The sequence below is a fragment of the Portunus trituberculatus genome, chromosome 17 (genome assembly GCF_017591435.1).
Source record: "Portunus trituberculatus isolate SZX2019 chromosome 17, ASM1759143v1, whole genome shotgun sequence".
NCBI lineage: Eukaryota > Metazoa > Arthropoda > Malacostraca > Decapoda > Portunidae > Portunus > Portunus trituberculatus.
The window spans coordinates 29,585,537-29,611,954 of record NC_059271.1 but is presented as its reverse complement, the minus strand read 5'-3'; the positions used below and the strand labels follow the sequence as shown (position 1 = coordinate 29,611,954).

At 42.7% G+C, this 26,418-nt stretch overlaps 1 long non-coding RNA gene across 1 annotated transcript in view; it reads right to left on the bottom strand.

The window, feature by feature from the left end:
* Positions 1-26,418, bottom strand: part of LOC123504714 — a 62,291-nt gene that overhangs the window by 28,274 nt on the left and 7,599 nt on the right. The window contains exon 2 of the long non-coding RNA XR_006674924.1: positions 11,725-11,775. This is a non-coding gene — a long non-coding RNA (uncharacterized LOC123504714). The remainder of the gene's footprint in view (positions 1-11,724; positions 11,776-26,418) is intronic.

Below are 26,418 nucleotides of genomic sequence, written 5' to 3'. Positions count from 1 at the left end.
TCTCTCTCTCTCTCTCTCTCTCTCTCACACACACACACACACACACACACACACACACACACACACAAATGCATATGATATATGCACACATAAGTTACATACTTATATAAGCAAATCTCTATCTATCCATCTATCTATCTATCAATATATATATATATATATATATATATATATATATATATATATATATATATATATATATATATATATATATATATATATATATATATATATATATATATATATATATATATATTTTTTTTTTTTTTTTTTTTTTTCCACCTATCAATCGAGAGAGAGAGAGAGAGAGAGAGAGAGAGAGAGAGAGAGAGAGAGAGAGAGAGAGAGAGAGAGAGAGAGAGAGAGAGAGACCATTAACAGGTTATTAGACTGTCTTATACACTAGAAATGGAAAAAAAAATAGTTAGCCAAAAGTTAACTAGTTAAGCTGATGAGCTTTGACGTTGTTAGGAACATTCGTGAAGGACTTTTATTTGCTTAAGCCATTCTGGGCTCATCGTTTTTTATTTTCCTTTTAATCATGATTGTTTGAGGATGTTCCGTTCTTTTCCCTTATTACTGTGACTAGTTAATTAAATAGGCACAGCTGTCAATCACACGTGAAGCAGAACCCGAGGCCCATCACCAGTCCTTAAAAAACCCGTCGTAAAAGTACAATTTCCTCTGACTTTCATTTAAGGGCGAGTCTTTCTTATGTCGCTAATCCGGTTTTCAGTAATTAGCATCATCGTAAATTAGCTTAACAAGTGAATACCAACCCAAAGAATAAACGAAGACGCTAACTACTTGAATTATGGAAGAAGGTCGTGTGTGTGTGTGTGTGTGTGTGTGTGTGTGTGTGTGTGTGTGTGTGTGTGTGTGTGTGTGTGTGTGTGTGTGTGTGTGTGTGTGTGTGTGTGGACGTACAGAAGTTTATCCGCATCATCCCCGCAAGCAGCTACCGCATTAAGTTGGTTATCTCATGTAAAGCGGAGTGTGAGTTGAGGTGCTGGGAGGTGCAGGAGAACGGGAAGGAAACAAGGGCTGCGGCAGAGAGAGAGAGAGAGAGAGAGAGAGAGAGAGAGAGAGAGAGAGAGAGAGAGAGAGAGAGAGAGAGAGAGAGAGAGAGAGAGAGAGAGAGAGAGAGAGAGAGAGAGAGAGAGAGAGAGAGAGAGAGAGAGTGCATACGTAAGTGCGTGCGTGCGTCCGGGTGTGTGTGTGTGTGTGTGTGTGTGTGTGTGTGTGTGTGTGTGTGTGTGTGTGTGTGTGTGTGTGTGTGTGTGTGTGTGTGTGTGTGTGTGTGTGTGTGTGTGTGTGTGTGTGTGTGACAATAAATGACGGTTCAAACGGGCGAGTGAAAGAGATAGAGAGGCGTGGTCCGCACAGCAGCAGGCCTGAGCTGGGAAGGGTGCAGAGAAGCGTAGGCAGGTGAAGGAAGAGCCGGAGCAATCCTATATAGTTAGGGCGAAGTGGAGGGGAAGAGGAGCAATCACACCGAGGAAAGGGTTGGAGGGAGGAATCGAGTGAGATACAAGTTGGCAACAAAATACCCTTTCCTACAGAACTGATGTTAAAGAGACTAACGTAGATTACATGCACAAAACATTTCAATTTATTTTTTCTAGTACTATTTCACTTATTAAGAATTTGTCCATTCCGATCCGTGATTATTTTGCCATCTTGATACCTTTCATCTATGTACCAAAAACACAACAGGACCATAAGTAAAAAGCACAATTTTTTGGTACTTCTTTTCAGAATTGCTTCTGGTTTCATGTAGCATGCAAACTAATACCATAAGGGATGAGTGTTCCATCTTAACTTAGGGTGTGGTCTTATGGACGGCTGCTGGAGGTGTGTACTGTGTATGCTACGTGTGATGTGTTGTCTTCTCGTCATTACCTAACGCCACACATACATATTAATTGCTCTGGTCACACGCAAACTTGCACCCGTAGCAGCAGATATCTGTGGCATAGATTTTGCAGATAATGATTTATAAGATACAATGAAAGAAAAATCATAATTGTACCCTCATTCTGTTTTGGACAGTTAGTGCGAGTCGAGAAACTGAAGAAACTTCCTGAAGGGGCAGAGCAGAGTGAGTGACTTGACAGCAGGCACAGAGTGATTACAGTAATACTGGACGAGGAAACATCTGAAACATACTTAAGTTACTCGTTACTATTTTCTCAGCTATTCAATCGTCATGCACATTTCTAAACCCCGCGACATTAACTTCAATAAACCAATTGATCATAAAACGAAAAAAAATTACCAAATCATCCACAATCCAACAGTCGTGCACAGCAGTCATCGTGCTCCCAACCATCATCTGTTCAGCTCTGCTCATTTTGTCGATATGCAAAAAAAAAAAACTAAATGGTACATAAATTACTATATGCTCGTATCATAAGGCTGTAACATCTGCATTAATCAATTACCATTACTTTTGTGAAAGATGGGAAGCAGTTACCATGCAGCCTGTACTTATTATTCCATACGACTCTCTCAGGAATAGGTCAGGCTGTTCACGTTCTACCAATGCTGCCGTTATTATGGGCATGACCGTGAAAAAGCTCACATGATACCGCATTAGGCAGGCAGATAGCAACAGCAACCTCGTGCCTCCATTATATTGCAAATGTCGGCAACCGTTACGATGATATCGACTTCAAATTGTATTTTCATATTTCCGTTGTAGCGAATACCAATTCCGGCATGACGAGATTTTTATTGCGCTGAAAATGTACATGAATTCTTAGTGTTATGCGATCATTTATCGTGCATCGCTGCAATAAGTGACGGATTATTAGCAGCAATGAAGAGGTGAGTTGTTTATACTATCTATCTCTATCAATACCCGGGAAAGTAATCACACCTAATTGCAATAACACACTCTGAGTACACGCTAGGTACAATGACACACTTCTATGATTTTGGTAAAATCTGGCGTGTATTTCATAGCGGAAAAAAATGAATAAGAATAGAAAAAAATTATCATTTCATCCATTTTGTTTATCATATGAAGGAATCAATAGTGCTGCCGTGATGCATGTATCTACAAGTGTAACCCTGTCCCTATCTTGCCCCCCTCGCCCCGTCACCCATATAGTACCTACTAGATGAACAGTCACCACGAACCCTAATGGCGTCACTAGGTCATTGTCCCGCCTTCTTCCACTGGTCTGTCTGCTGCTCATCTGTCTACTTTTCGTCTATAATTCAGCTCATCCGGAACTATTTTCTGATCTCGTTTCTCTATCGGCTCCTCGAGGAAGAGGGTCAGCCAATGCGAAATGGAACAGCCAAACTTCGGCAATACAATAATTCTAATAACACCGAGCCTTACTTTATTACCGTAGTTTGGATAGAAGAACTGAACATCTTCGTCCTATATCATATTTACCAATGCTCTCCTTAGCCCATCACGAAATTTACCCTCCCCTGCTTGTCTGCCTGTCATTGTTTCAGTTTGGGCCTCATGAGAAATTGTTTCCTAAAGTCTTATCAACCTACCACTGGGACGACCACTCAAAGGCAACAAACTGATTAGGATTATCATTGAGGATCTCGAAACTCCGAACACAGAGTTTCCAGGAGATCCTGCATGATCCCCAGCAGCTTATAAGTGACGTTAACTAAAATTTCGAGGAAATCGGACAAGCAAATACAGTGCTGTTGTGATTACGAGGTCCTTCACCCCAGCATAGCCAAGGACTCCCAACACCCACCCTCCAAATCTATCACACTAATTAATACAACCAGAACATTATCCATTATTGTATCTTCACGGAAAGGGAGTCACTAAACTTGTAAACACACGTGTAACTTTCCATGGAAACTAAGAGAATTCAGTGAGACGTAAACAATTGCTCCTGAGAAATATCAAACTGAAATGCAGAACATCTCTTTCCTTAAAAAAAAAAAAAAAAAAAAGAATTCTCCGGCAAACAAAATATCTTGGTGGTCTTTAAAGGATGAAAAAATCGTTTAACAGCAAGATGACGTGAGTTCGAGCTTCCATTGGAACACTGGGAATAAACGTACAATATTGTGCTGAAAGAAATCATACATTATACCAGTCATAGTTCTTTGACTGTAATCGTTAGAATTCATAGAAAAGAAAAGAAAAAAAGCCGAAACATCCTCCATAAGGCCAAGTGATGCGACGTGGGACTCTTTCTAGCAGACTGAGACATTATAAACGAAACACACAAAAGAGGAAATAAAAAAGAAAAAAAACCTATCATTCCTGCCACAAAAAAAAAAAATATCGTGGTTCTTGAAATAAAAAAAAATAACAAATAAAAATTATGCAAGTTTGGACTCTTCCTGGCAGACAAAGATACTAACACAAAAATACAAAGAAGAAAAGGATAAAAATGAAAACCAGCAATCATTCGAGCTACAAAAGAATCGTGTATCCCTTAAAATAAGCCAAAGTGTCTCCCCTGAAGCAAAGTGATGACTGTCGATGCCTCTTCCCCCTCACAAACGGCGTCGCTCGAATTTCCTCACGGCAGCACTACAAAGGAACAAGCAACGAGCGTTCTTCTGTCAGTAATTGAATGAAAAAGTTTACATTTCCTTTCATCTCCGGCAGCCATTTCAGCTGACATGGCATCGCCCACCAGCAGGAATCAGTCGATTATGAAATGCTAGGAAGTGTGGTGATCTAGAAAACAAGGAAATGATGAGGAACTGAAGAGAACATAAGAAAAAAACACGAACATGAACAAGAAAAAAGAACAAGAACATGAACAACAACAACAACAACAACAATAACAAAAGAATAAGGATAAGAACGAAAAGAAGAAAAAGAAGAAGAACAAGAAAAGAAGAACAAGAAAAGAAGAACAAGAAAAGAACAAAACAACAAAAAACAAAACAACAACAATAACAAGAATGAAAGAACAAGAAGAAGAAAAACAAAAAAAGAACAAGAAGAAGAAGAAGAAGAAGAAGAAGAAGAAGAAGAAGAAGAAGAAGAAGAAGAAGAAGAAGAAGAAGAAGAAGAAGAAGAAGAGGAGAGAGAAGAAGAAGAAGAAGAAGAAGATGATGATGATGATGATGATGATGATGATTAAGAAGAAGAAGAAGAAGAAGAAGAAGAAGAAGAAGAAGAAGAAGAAGAAGAAGAAGAAGAAGAAGAAGAAGAAGAAGAAGAAGAAGAAGAAGAAGAAGAAGAAGAAGAAGAAGAAGAAGAAGAAGAAGAAGAAGAAGAAGAAGAAGAAGAAGAAGAAGACGAAGAAGAAGAAGAAGAAGAAGAAGAAGAAGAAGAAGAAGATGATGATGATGATGATGATGATGATGATGATGATGATGATGATGATGATGATGATGGTGGTGATGATTAAGAAGAAGAACAAGAAGAACAAGAAGAAGAACAAGAACAAAAACAAGAACAAGAAAAAACAAGAACAAGAACAAAAAGAAAGCAAGAAAGATAGATAAAAAAAGAAAAAGAAAAGAAGAAGATGAGGAGGAGGAGGAAGAGGAGGAGAAACAAGAGGAAACAACGTAAAAAAGCAAAACAGACTACAAATATAAAACACACAAGAGTTAGCTACGGATCTTTGTTCTTCCCTGAAATCATTATTTTCCCGCAGATATAATATAAAACAACCTCCCTTGTCTTTCTTTTTCTTTTCTTTTTTTTGCCAGCCTTTCTGGAGTTTGGAGGAAATTAAATCTCTTTGTCTCTCAGAAGAACTAAGCATTTTCCTCAACAAGTTCGAAGAGCACAATGAATTTCACATACGAGGAACACCGCAGCAGTCCACGCCCTCAGTAAAAACAACACTAATAATGTGATGGAACAGAGAGAGAGAGAGAGAGAGAGAGAGAGAGAGAGAGAGAGAGAGAGAGAGAGAGAGAGAGAGAGAGAGAGAGAGAGAGAGAGAGAGAGAGAGAGAGAGAGAGAGAGAGAGAGAGAGAGAGAGAGAGAGAGAGAGAGAGAGAGAGAGAGAGAGAGAGAGAGAGAGAGAGAGAGAGAGAGAGAGAGAGAGAGAGAGAGAGAGAGAGAGAGAGAGAGAGAGAGAGAGAGAGAGAGAGAGAGAGAGAGAGAGAGAGAGAGAGAGAGAGAGAGAGAGAGAGACTCAACACGTGAGCTGTGACGAGGAAACCTGCCGTAACCTTTGTCACAACAGCTGCCTTGGGGATACGCCAGTCTTCAAGTGTAGCTACACGGAACAGCTACGACTCCAAGCAAACATCCCGGACCCCGTCATCTACATCAGCGAGGAGACTGACACACACCCCACGCCACTACCGGACGATAGTGGGGAGAGTCAGTGGGAGGGCTTGGAGAGGAGAGCTAGTTTCACTAGTTGAGAAGCTCACTGAGGAAGCCTCTCAACAAAACTGTGTGATTAAGTCCCTCCAGGACGACCGAGACTTGATCATACAGCACAGAGACGTGTTTGCTGCGGCTCTCAGAGTAGCAGACAGGCTGATAGCGTCAAAACAGCGCCAGACGCAAGTAGCCACACGCTCTCAGGCAGTCAGCGCCCACGCAGAGTCAATTGACGAACACTGGGAGGTGGTTTGTCAGGACTCTGAGAGGTGGAGGACGTGGTGGAGCTCGGATAAACCGCAACAGATCCGGTACGCAGCTGTTTTCTCCACTTCCACCTTCCCTTCGCCTGCCCGGGAAACAACGACCGCTCCGCCTACCTCCACTGCTTCCACCGCCACACAGAGCGACTGTGACACCTCCCCAGCGTCCACTGTCACTCCTTCTGCCACACAGAGTGACTGCTCGGTACTCACTACCACGTCTACCGCCACACAGAGCAGCAGGGACTCTTCCTCCATAAACACAGCGAACGGAGTAGATCGCGGTGCCTCTGTTCGCCCACGAACCTCTCCTCAGACCACTTCAGGAGATTGGAGAAAAAAGAAATCTAAGAGGGAAGTGCAGCAGGACGCGAGGAGGGTGTCCAGCGAAGGACTGAGGACTCACCAGGCCACCAAGCAGACACAAAAGCGAGCCAAGGCAAAAGTGTGTGAGTACTGCTCACGGAAAGGACACACTTCTGCTACTTGCCACGCCAGAACTGACGATTTACGTCAGGAGCGTCTCCTACAGCGGCTTCTTACGGTGGAAAGATACACAGCCACACCCTTCCCACCTGCAGCGCCTCAGCCCGCCCACCCCCTCACTTCATTTCAGTCCTTGCCACAACCTCGCCCACTCCTTCCTCAGCCTGGTATCTGGAATCAGAACCAGGGGCGGCAGTGGACCACTCCTCTTCACCAGTACCAGCAGTCGGCCGCGGACCCTAACCACCACCTCGGACTAGCAGGCCTCGCTCACTACCATCCCTCACCATGGTACAGCCAGCTTGCCCCGCCGCCAACTAAAGGTCGTCTCTAGCAACGTCCGTGGTCTCCGGACTAACCTTGCAGACTTATACCACAACTGTGTGCAACGACACAATGCAGACGTTGTTGTGGTGACCGAGACATGGCTGAACAGTGAGGTGGAGCCCACGTATGGCAGGATGCAGGGCTTCACCCACTGGGTGAGGAGGGACCGACAGGAGCGAACAGGAGGTGGAGTGGCTGTCTGCTTCAAGGAAGGAATGCAGGCCCAGCTACTCGACATAGACACGCCTCCAATGATGGAGATGATGTACTTCCGAGTAATGCTGGCAGACCGCTCAGCCCTCCTGCTGTGTGCCCTGTATCGCCCCCCGCGACAAGGGCCTGACTCACTCCTGTACCTGACTGAGACCTTAGACAACCTGATGATGGCACACAGCTGCAGCCACGTGCTGATTGTGGGGGATCTCAATCACCACCTGGAAAGAGACGCCTACGAGAATCTCCTGAGGTGCAGGGTCTGACAGATCATGTCACCTTCCCACACATGAACGAGGAGGGACATTAGACCCTGTCATCTCAGACTACCAGGAAGACAAGCTTCAGTGTCATCAGCTGGGGCTCGTGGGCAGCTCTGACCATCACGCTGTACTGACACAGCTGGAAGTGGGCGTGGCTCAGGACGAGGCCACCACCCGCACCATCTGGCTGTGGAACAAAGCAGACTGGGCTTCCCTGCGCCGCGACCTGACCCACACCCCATGGGCCACTCTGCTACAGGGAGGAGCAGAGAGTGAAGCACTTGCACTCACCTCTCACCTTCTCGCCCTCCAGAGACGCCACGTCCCACACAGGGAATACACCACCAGATCGACGGATCAGCCATGGTTTGGCTACCGTTGCCGTGTTGCTGCCGAGGCAAAGTATGCTGCCTGGCTCCGCTACAAGAGGAACCCGACTCGGCGCAACAAGGACCTGCACAGGGCTGCATGCAGGAGGATGGTGGTAACCAGCAAGTGGGCCTTAAAAAAGTGGGAGGAAAGCCTGCGCCGGAAACTGTGTGGCACTGGCGTAGGAAACAAAACTTGGTGGTCTCTTGTTAAGGACAAACAAGGAACTGGCCACCAAGAATCCATCCCTCCCTCAGCAAGCAGGACGGTACTGTCGCCACCAGCAGTAAGGAGAGGGCACAGTTGCTGGCTTCCTTGTTTGCTGGAAAAATGAAGGTCGGGAATCCACAGCAGCCACCGCCTCAGCTGGTCCAGCAATGTGAGAAGACTGTCACCATGGTGGAGGTGACGCATCAGCAGGTGAAGCGATTATTGCGGGGCTGGACACACAGAAAGCCACCGGCCCTGATGACATCAGCCCGCACCTGCTGAAGCGATGCTCCCAGGAACTGGCTGCCCCTCTCACCCAAGTCTTCACAACTTGTGTACGGGAAAACGTCTGGCCTTCAGTGTGGAAGGAGGCTCGAGTAGTTCCTGCACACAAAAAGCTCCAGGACGGACCCAAAAAACTACAGACCCATATCCCTGTTGTCAGTGGTGGGTAAAGTGTTTGAGAGGGTCGTGGCAGAGGTGGTGTGTAGCCATCTCAAGGACAATGCCCTCCTCTCAGACCAACAGTTTGGGTTCAGACCTGGAAGGTCAACCTCCGACCTAATGATGCTTCTCACCAGGCATTGGCAGGACGCCCTCGACGACGGCAAGGACACTATAGTGGTTGCTTTGGACATAGCAGGAGCTTTTGATAAAGTATGGCACAACGGATTACTAGAAAAGCTTCGTGCTAAAGGCATCCAGGGTGGCTTGCTACGACTCTGGGAAATTACCTGCAGGACAGAAGCCTCAAGGTGGTTGTCAACGGGCAAACATCTGAGTCCCTGCCTGTGGAGGCATCAGTGCCACAGGGTTCAATTCTTGGCCCACTCCTGTGGAATATCTACGTGGATGATCTTCTCCAGCTACTGCCAGGAGTCATGGCCTATGCTGATGACTGCACCCTCTCCTATACCTATCCACGCCAGGACAGTGGGCGGGCTGCTGAGGCCATCAATCAGCAGCTACGAGTGATAAAGGAGTGGGGTGCTCGCTGGCAAGTGACATTCGCGCCGGAGAAGACACAAGCAATGGTTGTCTCTCGGTCCCCAGCCGCCATGGCAGCAATGGCAGGAAAGTTGTCTTTGGCGCTGCTGCTCTCCCACTCCAAGATGACGTCAAGATACTTGGAGTGGAGGTGGATCGAGGGCTGAGGTTTGACAGGCATGTCAAAACCATTGCCAAGAAAGCCTCTCACAGGATCTCCGCTCTCAGAAGGATCGCCAGTTTCCTCGACAGGAAGGGGAGACTGCTGCTGTACAAGGCACAGGTGCGGCCCCACCTTGAATACGCAGCTCTCTCCTGGATGTCCTGTGCCGCCACACACAGAAGGAGACTGGACAGCATCCAACGCCGCGCCATACGGCTAGTAGATGCTGCACTACCACCTCACCCAGAGCCTGAGCGTCCCTTGATTCACTGGAACACCGCAGAGACGTGGCGGCGATCGTAGTGTTCCATAAGGCACAGGTGCAAAGAGTGCCACATCTGGCAGGGCTGCGTCATCCTCTAAGAGTCACCGCACGGAGCACGAGAACGGTGCTCAATGGTGGTGACGCCGTAGAGGTGCCGCGATCCCACGGGTGTCAGCATCAACGCACCTTCGCAGGACGCGTCTCCAGGATGTGGAACTTGTTCACGGCCGCGGTGCCTCACGTCCAGGAGATGAACACACACAGTGTCAAACTGATGGCACATAAGTGGAGACAGACACTGCCAACTCCTCTGACACTCTTTGTGACGTGACACTCAGTGTAGTGCAGTGCGTGAATAGTGCTAGTGAAGTGAAACGAATAGTGCTCCATTTACATGCTGACCATCTTGTATATTATCTATTTTTAAGTCTTGTAAATATTGTAGAGAAATAGATTGTAGTACCCTTAGAATAGGTAGCACACGACAGTGCGCCTTTGGGTACATGTTCCTTTGTATTAAGATTTGTTTAAATAAAAAAAAAAAAAAGAGAGAGAGAGAGAGAGAGAGAGAGAGAGAGAGAGAGAGAGAGAGAGAGAGAGAGAGAGAGAGAGAGAGAGAGAGAGAGAGAGAGAGAGAGAGAGAGAGAGAGAGAGAGAGAGAGAGAGAGAAAGAAAGAAAGAAAGAAAGAAAGAAAGAAAGAAAGAAAGAAAGAAAGAAAGAGAGAGAGAGAGAGAGAGAGAGAGAGAGAGAGAGAGAGAGAGAGAGAGAGAGAGAGAGAGAGAGATAGCAATCCTTATACAGCCTTCCCCTGTTAAAGGTCACAGGGTGTTGTAAAATCGCATCAGTGAGAGCCGGGCGCGGGTTTGCCCACACCTAACACCCCCACAATCCACCGTGAAGGGAGGAAAGAAATAAAAAAAAAAAAAAACAGCGAAGGAGAAAAGAAAAGGGAAAAAGTAATCACCTTTTCTTCCCGAGTGAAATGAAGAAATGTTTATCGGTGTCCTGGCGCAATACACTGTCCTTAACTTTATACTCAAAATGTCATTGAGTGAATACAAAAACCATGACCCAATCTTTCTATACTATCGGCAGAAGAGACGGTGGCTTCCATTACTTTGGGTAAGTTTCTATATTCTTATTTGTGTCTTTCATTCTATTGTTTTTCCTTTTTTTTTATACATGTCATGTGTGGGTTTGTATAGCAGTAAGGTGTGTGTGTGTGTGTGTGTGTGTGTGTGTGTGTGTGTGTGTGTGTGTGTGTGTGTGTGTGTGTGTGTGTGTGTGTGTGTGTGTGTGTGTGTGTGTGTGTGTGTGTGTGTGTGTGTGTGTGTGTGTGTGTGTGTGTGTGTGTGTGTGTGTGTGTGTGTGTGTGTGTGTGTGTGTGTGTGTGTGTGTGTGTGTGTGTGTGTGTGTGTGTGTGTGTGTGTGTGTGTGTGTGTGTGTGTGTGTGTGTGTGTGTGTGTGTGTGTGTGTGTGTGTAATTCACCTCGGTCGTCCTCTGGTCAGCGAGTCTTCCCCATTACGGAGCGAGCTCAGAGGTGTGTGTGTGTGTGTGTGTGTGTGTGTGTGTGTGTGTGTGTGTGTGTGTGTGTGTGTGTGTGTGTGTGTGTGTGTGTGTATCATACACGCTACACATCCCATTCTCTTGCTCACTGTCAGCTTGAAGATTATCATTACCATCACCATCACCATCATCATCATCTCTATTTCATTATCATTGTTAGAATATAATTAATGAGTCAATCAACTCACTAATTACCTAGCCAAATAAGCACAGTGGTGAGAAAGGGTGAGTGGCGATGGTAATGACAGTGGGTTACGGTGACAGCGACTTATCAATCAGCACTACGACACAGTAACAGAAGAAGACACTCACCTCCATTCACGAGAAGTTTCTTCCTCAGCGACAAGTCGACACTGGCAGAGTCTGCAAGTAAATAGTACATGTTATATAGCGACAATAGTTTCCCCTCACAATGACGTTACCGACAGCCACTTTCGTCCTGCAAGATAAGCCTAAAATATCAAAGCACGAAAGCGGCCCTGGCCTGGTCCAGAAAGTTATACAGCCTCCCAAAGTCCCACCGGTGCATTTGGCTTGCCGGCCAGTGGGGGCTGCGTCAGGCCGCCCCGCCGCGCTCACCAACAAACTGCCCACTTTCTCTCGCTAAAAGGCCGAAGTAAATACACTGACAGACAGAGAGATATATGAATAAATGCAAGTGAACAAACAAATAAAGTATACCAAACAAACGAACAAATAAACAAATGTATAAAGTTTATGTAGCTGTCTCTTACATAGTTTCCATGTAAAGTTTTATGATATCATCACTAGGTGGTATTTTATTAGTAGAAGTATCTGCGTTGCCCTGCAGCAGGAGTCACTACGTCAGCTAAACAGAGGTGTCCCGTTATCGCTCCACCCGGTGAGACATTGCATCTCCTCCAGCAGCAGTTCAGCGCCGTGCGCATGATACTGCCGGCGAAGAAAGACAAGGTGAGCAAAGATATCCTGCAGGGGACCGCCGAAGAATCCTGCAGTGCGTGCCATTGATACTGGTTTAATGGTCGTTAGGAACACACCAGTTCCGAAGGAGTCGCAACAATGTGACGGTGCCCGTGCCGCCACATAGAACACGTCACGCGATTGGTCGAGGTGACGACAAACACTGTGACTATTGTGAGATTACCGCCAACATCAGAGAGGCTCAGGGCATCACGCTTCGAGCCCCAAGGAACGTGGCCGCAGTGCAAGAATCAATAACCTTCGGGAAGTGGAGGCGCGGCGGGAGGAGGAACGGCAGGCGCGTGAAGCTCGGAAGAAGGAATGAATGTGAGTGACACTTCCTGTAAAGAAATCTTTTCTGAATTTATTCTTGGGAGCAGCAGTTGAGGACCATTTTCTTTCAATTCAAAAAATATCAAAAAAGAGAAAAAAATGTATATATATATATATATATATATATATATATATATATATATATATATATATATATATATATATATATATATATATATATATATATATATATATATATATATATATATATATATATATATATATATATATATATATATATATATATATATATATATATATATATATATATATATATATATATATATATATAAAGATATCAGTTGTACTTGGTCACTTATGGTTGACATTTCTAAAAAATAAATCAAAGAGATATCCCGTGTTTACTTTTACAGGCAGACAGTTCCTGATCTTTAAGAGTATAAGTACTTCTGAGTTGCACATTATTTTCGAATTTTGGACCCAATAATTACCAGTGGGAGTAACAGGAGGAAGAGGAGATTGCATTCGTTTGCCATTTTGCTTAGCCAAACAATCATATGAAGAGTCAATAGGTCATGAACACTGTCATCAATAACAATTACTATCTAATATTTAGAATCTTTATCAGTTCCTGCGTGACTATCGACAAAACCTGAGGGTCCTTTATTACACCTCTCTTGATGCGGTACTCACTTAATTGACTTGCATAATTGTTTTAGATTGGGAAAAACTTCGAAGTGATCAGTGACTTACCATAGTAGTTTATTTTTTATACTATGGTCCTAGAAGCACAGTATACGCAATATGATATCAATATAACAATAATCTACCTCTCACTGATTAATCACAATATACTCAATACCGCAACAATAGTCCTCCAGTTAATTAGCTTAAAAGATACTTAGAGCAACAATCGGGCCCCAATGGAGTAGTTAACTTAGCAAGGTGAGGATGTCCACTCTTTCTCTCACGTGGTGCTGCGAAAGCTGCCCCTTACTGTAAAAGAAAGTACGTCATCAACAAACACTAACAATGTGCAAGGTTCTATTACGTCTTAACTTACAAGCAACAAAATATTTAAGGCTGACAATAATATTAGAGTGCAGCAGTTAAGGACGGTTTGTAACTTTGCGCCTCTTTCCCGTCATTATCGTATGTTGATGTACTGGTAGTATATTCAATGAAGCTAATACATAAATGCTAACTAAACCGCCCCTAACATTACCCTATGCCCCCCTTTCACTGTTTCTCCCTCATCTCGTGTCACATTAAGGTTATAACACTTGCCGCTCTTTCGAATTTCACTCCGGTACATTTCATAATCGAATTCATTATTTCATTGCGCGCCTACAAGAACCATCTGGCTAGTTTCATTTTTTTTAACACCACAGCCACGCCTGAAGACAATTCAATTTGTCCAGCAACACACCGCCTTCTGTTCCTCCACAAGTGGCCCACTGCACTTAATCGCCGACAAACCGACCACCAACTCTTACTTTTCACACACACACACACACACACACACACACACACACACACACACACACACGTCAAGTCTTTTAAAATCGTGAACCATAAAACTGAACGTAGGCATACCTGACAGTTGCTTTTCACCACACCACACCACCATGACAAGCATACGTTATCGCCTGGCACCCCACACAACCATACTCCACACACACACACACACACACACACACACACACACACACAGGCTCACTCCGGCACACTCCACGCCATCGCACACTAGGGACACCACGCTCCACCGCACACGATATCCCCGCCACGCTTCACCACACACATGCTCCACAACACACCACTATCTCCACACTCCAGCTCTATATCACATACCGCACACCACAATATACAGGCGCAGTTAAACTACCCCCCACACAAAAAAGGCAGTTTCCACCACGCTCCCCCACCTCACCACCGCACACCACCACGCACTCGACGATAGCCCGCCACCACACTCCTAAAACTCATAAACACGCGACGGTGACCTAGAAAACGGACAACCTTTGAAAACCCTTAAACTTTCCTGATGATTTCGAAAACAAAAGCATGTGAGTTAGTGCGATAATATCTTAAGCCTTTAGTGGGGCAAAAAGTCTTGTGTCTGGCGCACGCTAAACATTTTTGGCATTTGGAGAGAGAGAGAGAGAGAGAGAGAGAGAGAGAGAGAGAGAGAGAGAGAGAGAGAGAGAGAGAGAGAGAGAGAGAGAGAGAGAGAGAGAGAGAGAGAGAGAAGAAGAAAGGAAGGGAGGAAGGAAGGAAGAAAGGAAGAAAGGAAGGAAGGAAGGAAGGAAGGAAGGAAGGAAGGAAGGAAGGAAGGAAGGAAGGAAGGAAGGAAGGAAGGAAGGAAGAAAGAAAGAAAGAAAGAAAGAAAGAAAGAAAGAAAGAAAGAAAGAAAGAGAAAGAGATATGGAGATGGAGATGGAGATAAGAGAAAGAGAAAGAGAGAGAGAGAGACAGAGACAGACAGACAGAGAGAGAGAGAGAGAGAGAGAGAGAGAGAGAGAGAGAGAGAGAGAGAGAGAGAGAGAGAGAGAGAGAGAGAGAGAGAGAGAGAGAGAGAGAGAGAGAGAGAGAGACAGAGAGAGAGAGACAGAGACAGAGACAGAGACACAGACACAGACACAGACAGACAGACAGACCGACAGACACAGAAAACTGCCTCATGAAAAGAAAGTTAGCTGCATGAAAGCAACACACACACACACACACACACACACACACACACACACACACACACACACACACACACACACACACACACACACACACACACTACTTACATTAATACTTCTGGGAGATCTTCTACCTGATATCCCACGAGATGCGAACTATCAAAGTTACGCTCGGGAGTAACTTTTGCCAGCGTAGGGCGGGACGTGGAGAAACCCAAGTCAGATCACGGGGGAGGTGGGGAAAGAAGACAGGCAAGAAAGGAGGAAGAGAAGGCAGGAAAGAAGGACGAGGGAAAGGAAAAGAAGACAGAAAAGAGGATGGGAGGCCAGGAAATAATGAAAAACAGAGAGAGAGAGAGAGAGAGAGAGAACAGGAAAGAAGGATAAAGGACGGGCATGAAGAGAGGAAAGGAGGAAAGGAGATAAGAGGACAGAAAGCAAGATACAGGATGAGAAAGAGGAATATAAAAAAAAAAGCGACATGAGGACAGGAATAAAGGGAAAAGGATGGGAAGAGGACAGAAAAGTCAATGGGGAGACAAGGAAAAAAAAAAAGATAAAAGACTAGAAGATTAAAGACAGAAGAGGGAATGGGACAGGAAGAAGAGCGTGAAAAGTCGGAAAACAAGAGAAGAAAGACGATAGAATAACAGGAAGGAGAGTAAAATGTAAGTGCCATGCAAAGAAGACGATAGAAATAAGAGGAAGACGAGAGGAAAGGAGAAAAGAAGGAAAACAGAACGGAAAATACAAGTTAGAAAGGAAAATAAAAAGTAAACAACATGCAGGAACGGTGAAGAAAAAGAGAAAACCCGCCGTGGTACAGTGGAACCATGCGTGCTTTGGCGTCCGAGGGATCTCCAAGCGCACGGGTTCGAATCCTGTCCACGGTCCGAGTGTAGGTTGGGCTTTCTCACTCAGGGCAACGGTTTCCTAGTGGATGGGCTTTGAGGTAGGAGGTACCACAAAAAGTATCCCCTTAAGCCCATAAATTCCCGTGAAAAGCCCACATGGTATAAATAAAAGAAATAATAAAAAAGGGAAAGAAAAAAAGAGGGAAAAGTGAAAAGAAGAGAGAAAGGGAGAAAGCATGCAAAGAAAAAGGCAAAGAAGGGAGGGAGAGAGCAAAAGAGGGAAGATGCAGGAAGAAGGAAGAGAAAAAGAACCACTCGAGAAAACACGACAAAGATTGAGAATAATGAAAGGAAGCAGGAAGCGGATGAAGACAGGAGGAAGAAAATGAGGGAAAGGGAGAACGAATGAAGGAGAAGGAGAAAGAAGAGGAGGAGCAATAATAGAGGAAGATTGGAGAGACGCAAAGGGAAACGTGGCAAAAAAAAAAAAGACAGAAGCAAAAAGTGTAAAGGAAAAAAAATGTTGCTGAAGACACATTCGACTTCCCAACCACACAACCATCATAGCTTCCTCCCATTACACCCATCGTTCACATGCACCGTTATACTCTTCAGCTTACGTATATAGTATACTACTGACCTACTGCTCACACATACAACCACATCAGTACTTAACCCATTCAGTACTAAGACGCATTTTTACCTTGAGTTTTGGGTGTGATTAGACGATTTTATTGGCATTAGGAAGGGTCTATGAAAGTCAAAAGATTAATGGCCAGAGTCTTCACTATCTTAATCCGCACTTAAGTGTCTGAAGCTCTCTAAAATCACCAAATAGTAAACAGAATAGATATAAAAAACACGTCCTGGTACTGAAGAGGTTAAATCTTTGCCCACATCACAAATGCAACAAGGATGAAAGGAAAGAATGAGAAAGAAATAATTTGATGGTGTCAGATTCAGTCATTCATCCCACAAATCTATCCTCCCTCACAAAAACAAAAAAAAAGTCATACATTTTCAGCGTCGTTAGTCAATGATAATTATTTTTTACCTTATCAGTCAATCTCTCAATGAATCGGTCAGACATCCAACGCTCCTATTAGTAAATCATTATGTCATTTCATTCGACAAGCTGCAGTCATCTGAGAAAATAATCACTGGATGTGTGTGTGTGCAGGTGTTATTCGGTCAGTCAATCAGTCAATCAGTCTATCAGTCAGTTAAAGCAATATTTCACGCAGAAGGTTCGATACTTAATCCTTTCATCAAACCTGCGTCATATCACCTCTTCTTTCAGGTTCAGTGTCAGATAAGAGGTAAAATTTTTGCTTGCAATATGTACAGTGTGAAATCCCTTTCGACTTTTAAATTTATCCGTAAAGCACATAGTTTAATTCAGTGTGTGTGTGTGTGTGTGTGTGTGTGTGTGTGTGTGTGTGTGTGTGTGTGTGTGTGTGTGTGTGTGTGTGTGTGTTTATGTCATTAGTTTCGCGAGGTGAAGTTTATATTTTTTCCTTCAGTTACTTCATCCTTCATCAGTTCATTGATTCAGCCAATTCGTAAATAATTATCGTATACCACCACACCAGTGACACACACACACACACACACACACACACACACACACACACACACACACACACACACACACACACACATAGTGAAAAGATAGAGCGAAAAGAAAAACTGCTCCCCTCCGAATCAAGAACTACAACTATTTTTTTCTTTTCGCTTTCCCTTTATTGAAGTTCTCTGTTGTTCCGCTTTTCTCCTCCTCTTCCTCCTCTTCTTTCTCATCCTCTTCCTCCTCCTCCTCCTCCTCCTCTCCATCACCCTCACCCTAAACGGGATACAATAACAATAACAATAGTAATTCAACATCAATAATCAATACGGAAATGAATACACAAATGACCCAGGCTCTCCCTTTCCCAGGCCGAGTGTGGAGGATTCGGCGCGTCCCACACACTCTCGGCTCAGGTCGGTGCGGACATAACAGAGGGGAAGGTTTATTTGGGCCCTGTTCACTTCGCTTCGGCTGCTGTTGTCCCTTTCTCCACGTATTATTAATTCATTTGTCCATGCGGTGGTATATATTCGCACCCATGTTTGTATGAATTACTTACACACTCACATAAGTCCAGTATATGCATCTATTCTGCCAATTTCCGTTTGTACTCCCAGCGTGACCATTATTCCCTCTCGCTTCACGTACTCCTGCAGCTGACACTCTCACTCTCTCCGGCCATCTTTCTTCCCGCCCCATCTTTCTTTCTTCCCTTGCAGACAGACCAGTCCCCTCTCCCTGCCACTCCCGCCCCTCTCTCTACACTGTGCTGGTAGTGATGATAGTGGTGGCACAGCATGTACGAGAAGCTGGAGCGTTGAGTAGTGGGTTAAAAGGAGTCCAACCGTGAGGGTGTACTGCGCCCTCGCTTCTTAGAACCACTTCTGCACCGCATTTCCATTACTTTCCAAAGGCTCTACAGTTGAAGCTACATAGGTTTATCAGGGTGTTTTTCTATGGTTCTAGTTACAGGTTAACAAAATTTCTACATTAATAAAAGTAAAAATAGTCTTCAGAACTTTGCTAATCGTCTTTGTGGCTTAGGAAAGTAGTTGTAGTGAGAGAGCAAAGCGTTTCTAAATACAAACCTTACGGCGACGAGCCTCAAGTGACTAATCCCTTCAGTACCATGACGCGTATCAATATTCATTCTGCTTACTATTTGGTGATTTTATACAGCTTTAGAAACTTATGTGAGGAATTAAAATAGTGAAGACTGGCCATCAATCTTCTGACCTCCATAGACCCTTCCTAATGTTAATAAAATCGTCTAATCACACCCCAACTCATGACAGAAATGCGTTCCGCTACTGAAGGGGTTAATAAAGCTTCTGTTGCTAAACGGTAATCTGCAAAATACATAAGTTTGATTTAATGGCGGCGCTGCTGTATAACTGAATAAAATGGCGTAGTTACAACAGAAGAAAAAAAAATCAATAAATATGAAATAAATAGCACTAATATCAGTCAACTGTGCTAACAAATTCCACTCCTTGCCTGGGATGGATGGAATACAATGCAGCGAGTGAAGTGGCGATGAAACGGTGCCGCATCCTGTCCTCCGTCCCTCCCCCCCCCACCCGCCATGACAGATGACCACAGCGCTTTCCTACACGAGAGAATATTAATATCTCACACGCAGTCTCCAACAGATACACGTATGTTATTGGTGCTGCTTCTTCGTTACTATAGCATGAGTGTACGTTGACATGTACATCTAATTACCGATAAAGTGACCTAATCTCTCTCTCTCTCTCTCTCTCTCTCTCTCTCTCTCTCTCTCTCTCTCTCTCTCTCTCTCTGGCATTCCTGTCTCCGCATCTTCCTATATTCCTTCTCCTTCTCCACCCACCCACCGCTCTCTTTCCTCTCCTTCCCGCCTTCCCTCTCTCTCCAGCCTTAACCCTCTTCAAGAAAAGTAGGTAAGAGCGAAACTGGGTTCTTTTTCAAGCTTAAACTCTCCCTTTCGTCTGGGAAATTTACTTTATAGGCAACAACATCAATCACGAAAGGAGAGAGAGAGAGAGAGAGAGAGAGAGAGAGAGAGAGAGAGAGAGAGAGAGAGAGAGAGATGGAATAGCAAAATCAAATAGTAAGAGAAAACTAAGAGACCAAATGAGGAAGAGCAGAAGCAGTGAGGATAAACCAATCATAACATAGTCATAGAGAATAACAAATAAAGTTGAATAAAAGTGGTGGTAAAGGTCACTGAACAGGATAAACTAAGAGAGAGATTTAAGAGGTGTGTAGAGCTATTTATTGATTAAAAAAATGCAAGGAGTCTGGTTAACAGTTAACTCCTTCAGTGTTGGGGCTGAGTTTACCATGTTTTGGGCACGATCAGACGATTTAATTTTCATTAGGCAGGGTCTATGGAGGTCAGAAGGTCACAGTCTTCACTATTCTAATCCCTACATGAGTTTCTGACGCTGTATAAAATCCCTAAATAGTAACCAGAATGAATATGGAAACGCGCCATGGTACTGAAGGGGTTAAAAGCAACAACAACAAAACGGCCCACTGAAATCATGAGGGAAAGTGTCATGACACCTCCCTCTGCAAAGCATTCATGTCACAGATAGGAAAAAATACAAAATCAGGCAGGAATTCCGCGGTTTACCACCAAAAGTGATGAAATATTGTGAATCCTGGTTAACTCCTGGACAGAACAGATATGCAACACTATTAAGTATTCCGTCTTGCCACGTGCCTCACACAATACAAATCTCAGGAAATCATACCACGGAGATTCGGTGCTGCAGGAAAATGGCAATACAAGTCAGGCTTCCAAACATTCGCTACTGTATTCAGACAACTGTAACGCTTTGATTGTTCAGCATTCTTCTTATTTCTTTTGAATTTAACCTGAAAAAGTCGTTTAGAATATATGTTGAAATTTGTGCTAGAAATACGTACCTTTTCTGTTAAACTGATTTTCCTATCAAAATACATACTGAAAACGTGCGTTTATTTAACACATTTATTTACAATGCATTAATTCAACCTTCATGGCAATTCAATCACCTTCTCTGATGACATTTTGTAATGGTATTTCCTTGTTTACATTATAGTATGTTTTTGTTTTGTTTTTTCAATTTGTATTTTCACATGTTCGTTTATCTATTTATTCTACTGATTTATTTATTCATAAATGTCTGTACGCATTTATATGTTGTTGTTTTTTTTCATTTGTTTGTCTCTTTCCTTGCTGCACGTGTAAGCTTGCATCCTAATCAGGCGGTCATTTCTAAACCGTCCGATATCTTATCATGTCCATTACTATTGTGACACACCGGAATGAATTTCTAGCTTGTAACATGACACTCACTAATGGGATCGTGTTGCACTCCTCTCATATCCATATTTGACACCTAGCTGTGAAAAGCACGTAAAAGAACGAAAAGTCAAGCACATTGTGACCAGAATTCTTATAACAGATCGCACAAAAATATTATTTCTCTAACATCTACCACGACATATGTACACAATACACATCTCTCTCTCTCTCTCTCTCTCTCTCTCTCTCTCTCTCTCTCTCTCTCTCTCTCTCGCTCACTCGCTTTTAATGGATGCTATGTTAGGTTAGCTTTCATGTATTTCTATTTCACGCAGCTTAGTGGACAATAGCTTGTATAACAGAAAATCCCACAATACACTTTCAAGGCACATGTAACAGAAACACTCAAAACTCTAGACTTACTCATAACTAAGCAACTAAGTCAAAGTATTTCTGCTTTAAAAATGCTGATTGGCCTTGACTTTTCTCTTCTATGAATAAAATTATACATCCAGTCACATTTGATATTTACCATCATTTGAAATAATTCGTATATCAAATCCAATGAGAATTGTTACCTTCTGTTATGAATCCTAACTATTGAATGGATAGAGAAACATAAGCTGCAACACCCACGCCAACAGGGAAAGGTTCTGAGTGATAAGAGGAACATATGAATTACTGACTCACTGGCAAAAATAAAGGAAGTAATGCGGTGCCGTAATGTTGGAAAAGAATATATGACGATGGAAAGCCAATAGTGGTACATGAGCAAGACGTTTCATTAACTGGTAGAAAATTGCACATGGAATAAATGCATGAAAACGTTCACATGGAAGCAGATATTTTCATTTTTTCTCGTGGAATCACTAGTAAGGTTTAGTAGAGTCCAAATTTCCAATCCGAAAGTTGTCCCCGTGCAGCTTCACAGTTTTTATCTTTTAACAGAAAACTCAGGACTTTCCAAAAGTCCTGTGATTTAAAACTTTGGAATTCTCAGCAATGTACGCAAAGGAAACACCATGAAAGACGAAATAGAAAAAAAAAAAAAAACATACTGTATGAGGATCAAAGGAGAACCCTGAAATACGAGTTGACTGAGTGCCAAAAATAGAAAGACTCTATTAGACTTAAAACAGTACTAGCCGATACGACTGACACAACGGCAATCTGAAAATTTTTTTTTAAATCGTCCTCCCACTCACAAGAAACTACACCTTTCAAGAGCCTTTAGCCTCTCTCTTATATATGGCACTATATGACGTCAATGATCCAACACCATTACCCAGTCAATAGACTGACCCTTTTGTGTAATGTTACTCATGCTGGGAGACCAGAGAGGAGAGTTGTAATTCTCCTAACTCAAACCACTGTCCTATCTCACGCATCAACACTACACAGGCACTCACACTATACAACCTGTGTGTGTGTGTGTGTGTGTGTGTGTGTGTGTGTGTGTTGGAAAGTCAATGGCATTAGAATTAACTTAAGAATGAAAAAATACAAAAAGAAATAGCAGGTGTTTTGATACTCCTCATTTGGAACAGTTCAGTTCGTAGGAAAAAAGAAATTAGAATGACATGGATACAGGAGAAAAGATATTGGTTAACTCTTGTATTAGTAAGATGAACAGCGCCGTGGGAGGTGCAGCCACGTATATGGAAATAATAATGATAGTCAAATATACAACATTGCGGCGGTGAATGAGATATCCTGAATAATGTTACAGGCGAGGAGTCGATGAGACGAAAAGCTTTTGACTCCAGGAAAGGTTCATAATAAAACTCACACACACACACACACACACACACACTCTCTCTCTCTCTCTCTCTCTCTCTCTCTCTCTCTCTCTCTCTCTCTCTCTCTCTCTCTCTCTCTCTCTCTCTCTCTCTCAAGCAGCTTCACTGAACATTAAGTGATGTACTACCTCCCTATGAATATCATACAGCTTTATTATATTCATGCCAATGCAATAAGCAATGTATGAGCATATCAGTAAACAAATCATTTATCTAACGTGATTCAACTCGATTAGGATTAGATTGGAACATTGAAGTTTTAAGTAGTTAAAATATGTACACGGACAAGTAAATTTACCTCTTTCTTGCAATTTAGAGCATGGACTTTCCGTCTACGAAAATATATGTAACTTAACTTTATCATTAGAAAAAATCTACTTCAGCAATCATGTACTTTATTACACTATAATGCGTATTTGTCTCCCGCTTCATCATTCCCACTGCATAACAGACCCATGATACTCCCGAATGTGCGACGCAGTGTCCGCACACGGATATTGATAATGCAGATCGCGCATGAGAAATACGAGGACACGAGAGGCTGGGAGGGAGGGTGGCGGGGAAAAACGGAAGGGAAGGAAAGTGATTGCTGGCAAGGCTGACACCATGCTCAGTGAACTCTACTTTCCAGTATTCCTAGAAAACACTACATGTTGAACTCATTTTCACAATTTTTTTTCCTTGCTTCATCCTCACCATCTCTGCTGCGATATTTCCTTCGTGTGTTTTTTTTTTTTTTTTTTTTAATCTGCCTAAAGCTTTATCCGCGCCGGCTTCGCAGCCGTCGCCACCCACGCCGAGTCCACACACCAGCGCGTCTCCCATAATCCTCTAGGCCACACTTCGGAATTCAAATGATCTCTTATTTTCGACTTCCTGTGTGGCTCTTTAGAAATGTATACACAAAAAAAATGGTAAGTGAGACAAAGACGAAAGCGGTGGCGGCAGCGGCAAACATCCTTCGTCGCTCGCCAGCCGCTCTAGGTACGGAAAAAAAAAAAAAAAAAAAAACTCATATCGAAGAGACATATTTACCAGCGTCCCTCCCGCCGCCATCCATCACGTGGCAGCTGCTGAAACACTGTCGCGGCCTCATACTCCTGCTGCAACTCCCACCACTCCACACTCTCCGACCAGGCCATCCCCAATTTAACACAAGGACAGAGGACCAAAGAACCATCTCTCTCCCCTCCCCTTCTGACCTTTCAAACAAAATCCCCTTAATCCCACCAACCCTCATCCCCCGAGCCCATATCACCAACCCCTAGGTGCTCTCGATCCCTGGCCATCCCCACCTCTCACCGTCCTCCTTCCTCCTCCATTTATCTCCATTTCTTTACTATCCACTCCCTCTTTTCCCCAATGACTCATCTCACTTTCCCTCACTTTTTTAACCTTCCGACCCATGGAGTTATTAATACCTCCATGTTTCAATCTTTTCCTTTCCCATCCTGCTAAATCATCCTACTTGGAAGAGAGAAAAGTATCCTCAAGATTTCCATTAGCTTCAGAACACTACTAGCGTTTTTCTTCATGTAGATGATATATGCTGGACTGCACATTGCTGAGTCCGAAGCCTGATGACTAAGTTCACGTCTGAAGAGTCATTACTTAATCGAATCCCAGCGTTGCATGGTGGGTGGGCCGCTTTGAGTCTCACCATGCGTTGGTACACATGTTCATCTCAAGAAAACGTTGCATTTGCTGTTTCAAGGCCAATGAAAGCTACATGAAAGGATGCTAAATGTGAAAAACAATTTATAATCTTAAACTAGATATGTTCAAATTTGGGCAACACCTCTAGTTTCAGTACTGTCAGTTAAAAGTGAGTTATTATTATTTTCTTTATTTTCTTGGCTCGCTCAGTTTCAGCACATGTATGAACTGCTTTTGGTATCGTCGTTAATGGTTTAATAACGCTCTTATCCCCCTTCTGTTGTCAAGGTAAGGAGCATGGCAGTTCAGGTGGTGGCGCATCTGGCTTCCCATGTTCATCACGATCGGGATTTTCTAAGACAACTTTTGTTTCAAGCTTCATTCAGCTTAAATGAGCGTGATCTGCAATGACTGGGAAGGTTTAAAAATAGTAACTCACTTCAGAGATGTTTATTATTACCATTATTATTACTATTTTTATTATTATTATTATTATTATTATTATTATTATTATTATTATTATTATCATTATTATTATTATTATTATTATTATTATTATTATTATTATTATCATCATCATCATCATCATCATCATCATCATTACTATTATTATTATTATTATTATTATTATTATTATTATTATTATTATTATTATTATTATTATTATCATTATTATCATTATTATTATCATTATCATCATTATTGTCATTTTTGTTAGTAGTAGTAGCAGTAGCAGTAGCAGTAGCAGTAGCAGTAGCATCATCATTACTACTATTACTATTAGCATTATTGTATTTATTATCCACTATGAATTTCTATATGACAATGGAATATGTTATTCTTTCCCCCGTGATGACCGTGCGTCTGACTGGTCAGACGGAAAAATAAATTTAGCAAAAAAAAAAAAATAATAATAATAATAATTGATTAAAAGCAAAAGGAAATTATAGACATCAACAGGAAAGTGGTGATGTGTCGGCGCCTTAACGCTATTCAAACTTTAACTTTTCAAATCCAATGTCATAAGCTGTTTATTTTTAGATCAAGGGTTCTCAACCTTTTTATCGTTAAGAAACCCCTGAGTTATAAGACCATCTACCCGAACCCCCAGTATTATCACACGGAACATGGAACTCAGTATACAATGGTACTGCAAAGGATTTTACTAGATCAGCCATCTTAGTACCCCTGGAAATCTTCTTACGAATCCCCTGGGGTTTCGCGCTCTCAGGATGGCCACTGTCCATGAGCTAACATCATTAGGTCTCTATGATGCTGAAGACGTCTATGCAGAACAGTTTGGTTGGCAATAGACAATCTCATTATCAGACTTTGATTTCTAAGTTATGAAAATAAATCCATTTACGGGGCTTCATATGTTCATGGTGTCTTGTAGTCTACTTACTAACCTAGAAGGAAAGAAAATATCATACTAACTTCGAGTTATCAATTGAGGAAGAAGTAATTTTTGTCCCAGGAATAGAGCTAGATGGTATATAAAAAAAAAAACACAATGCATAGTTATAACCTAACTCTACTATTTTTTCTCGTAGATACATGTTTAGAAATACTTTATCTATTTTGACATCTTCTTATGTGACAGAAGAATATCCAAAAATATACGATATGCAGTTGACCATCTTTTCTGTGAAATATTACGATATCTGTTGAATCTGGCAACTTCAACGGGAGTTTGGGTCCTCTCCTAGTGTTTCCTTATATTTGAAACATTGATATTTACACGTCATTGTGATCAGGGAAATAAAGGAAACTAAGTTTGCTTTTTTCTAAGAGCATAAAATAGAAAAAAATATGTCTACAGGTGGCAGTTTATGTATAAGACAAGCAAACCTGTGTGCACTCATCCACTCTATCCAGAAGCTTAACTAATTTTCAAAAGTTCCCCAATAGTTACACAACTACC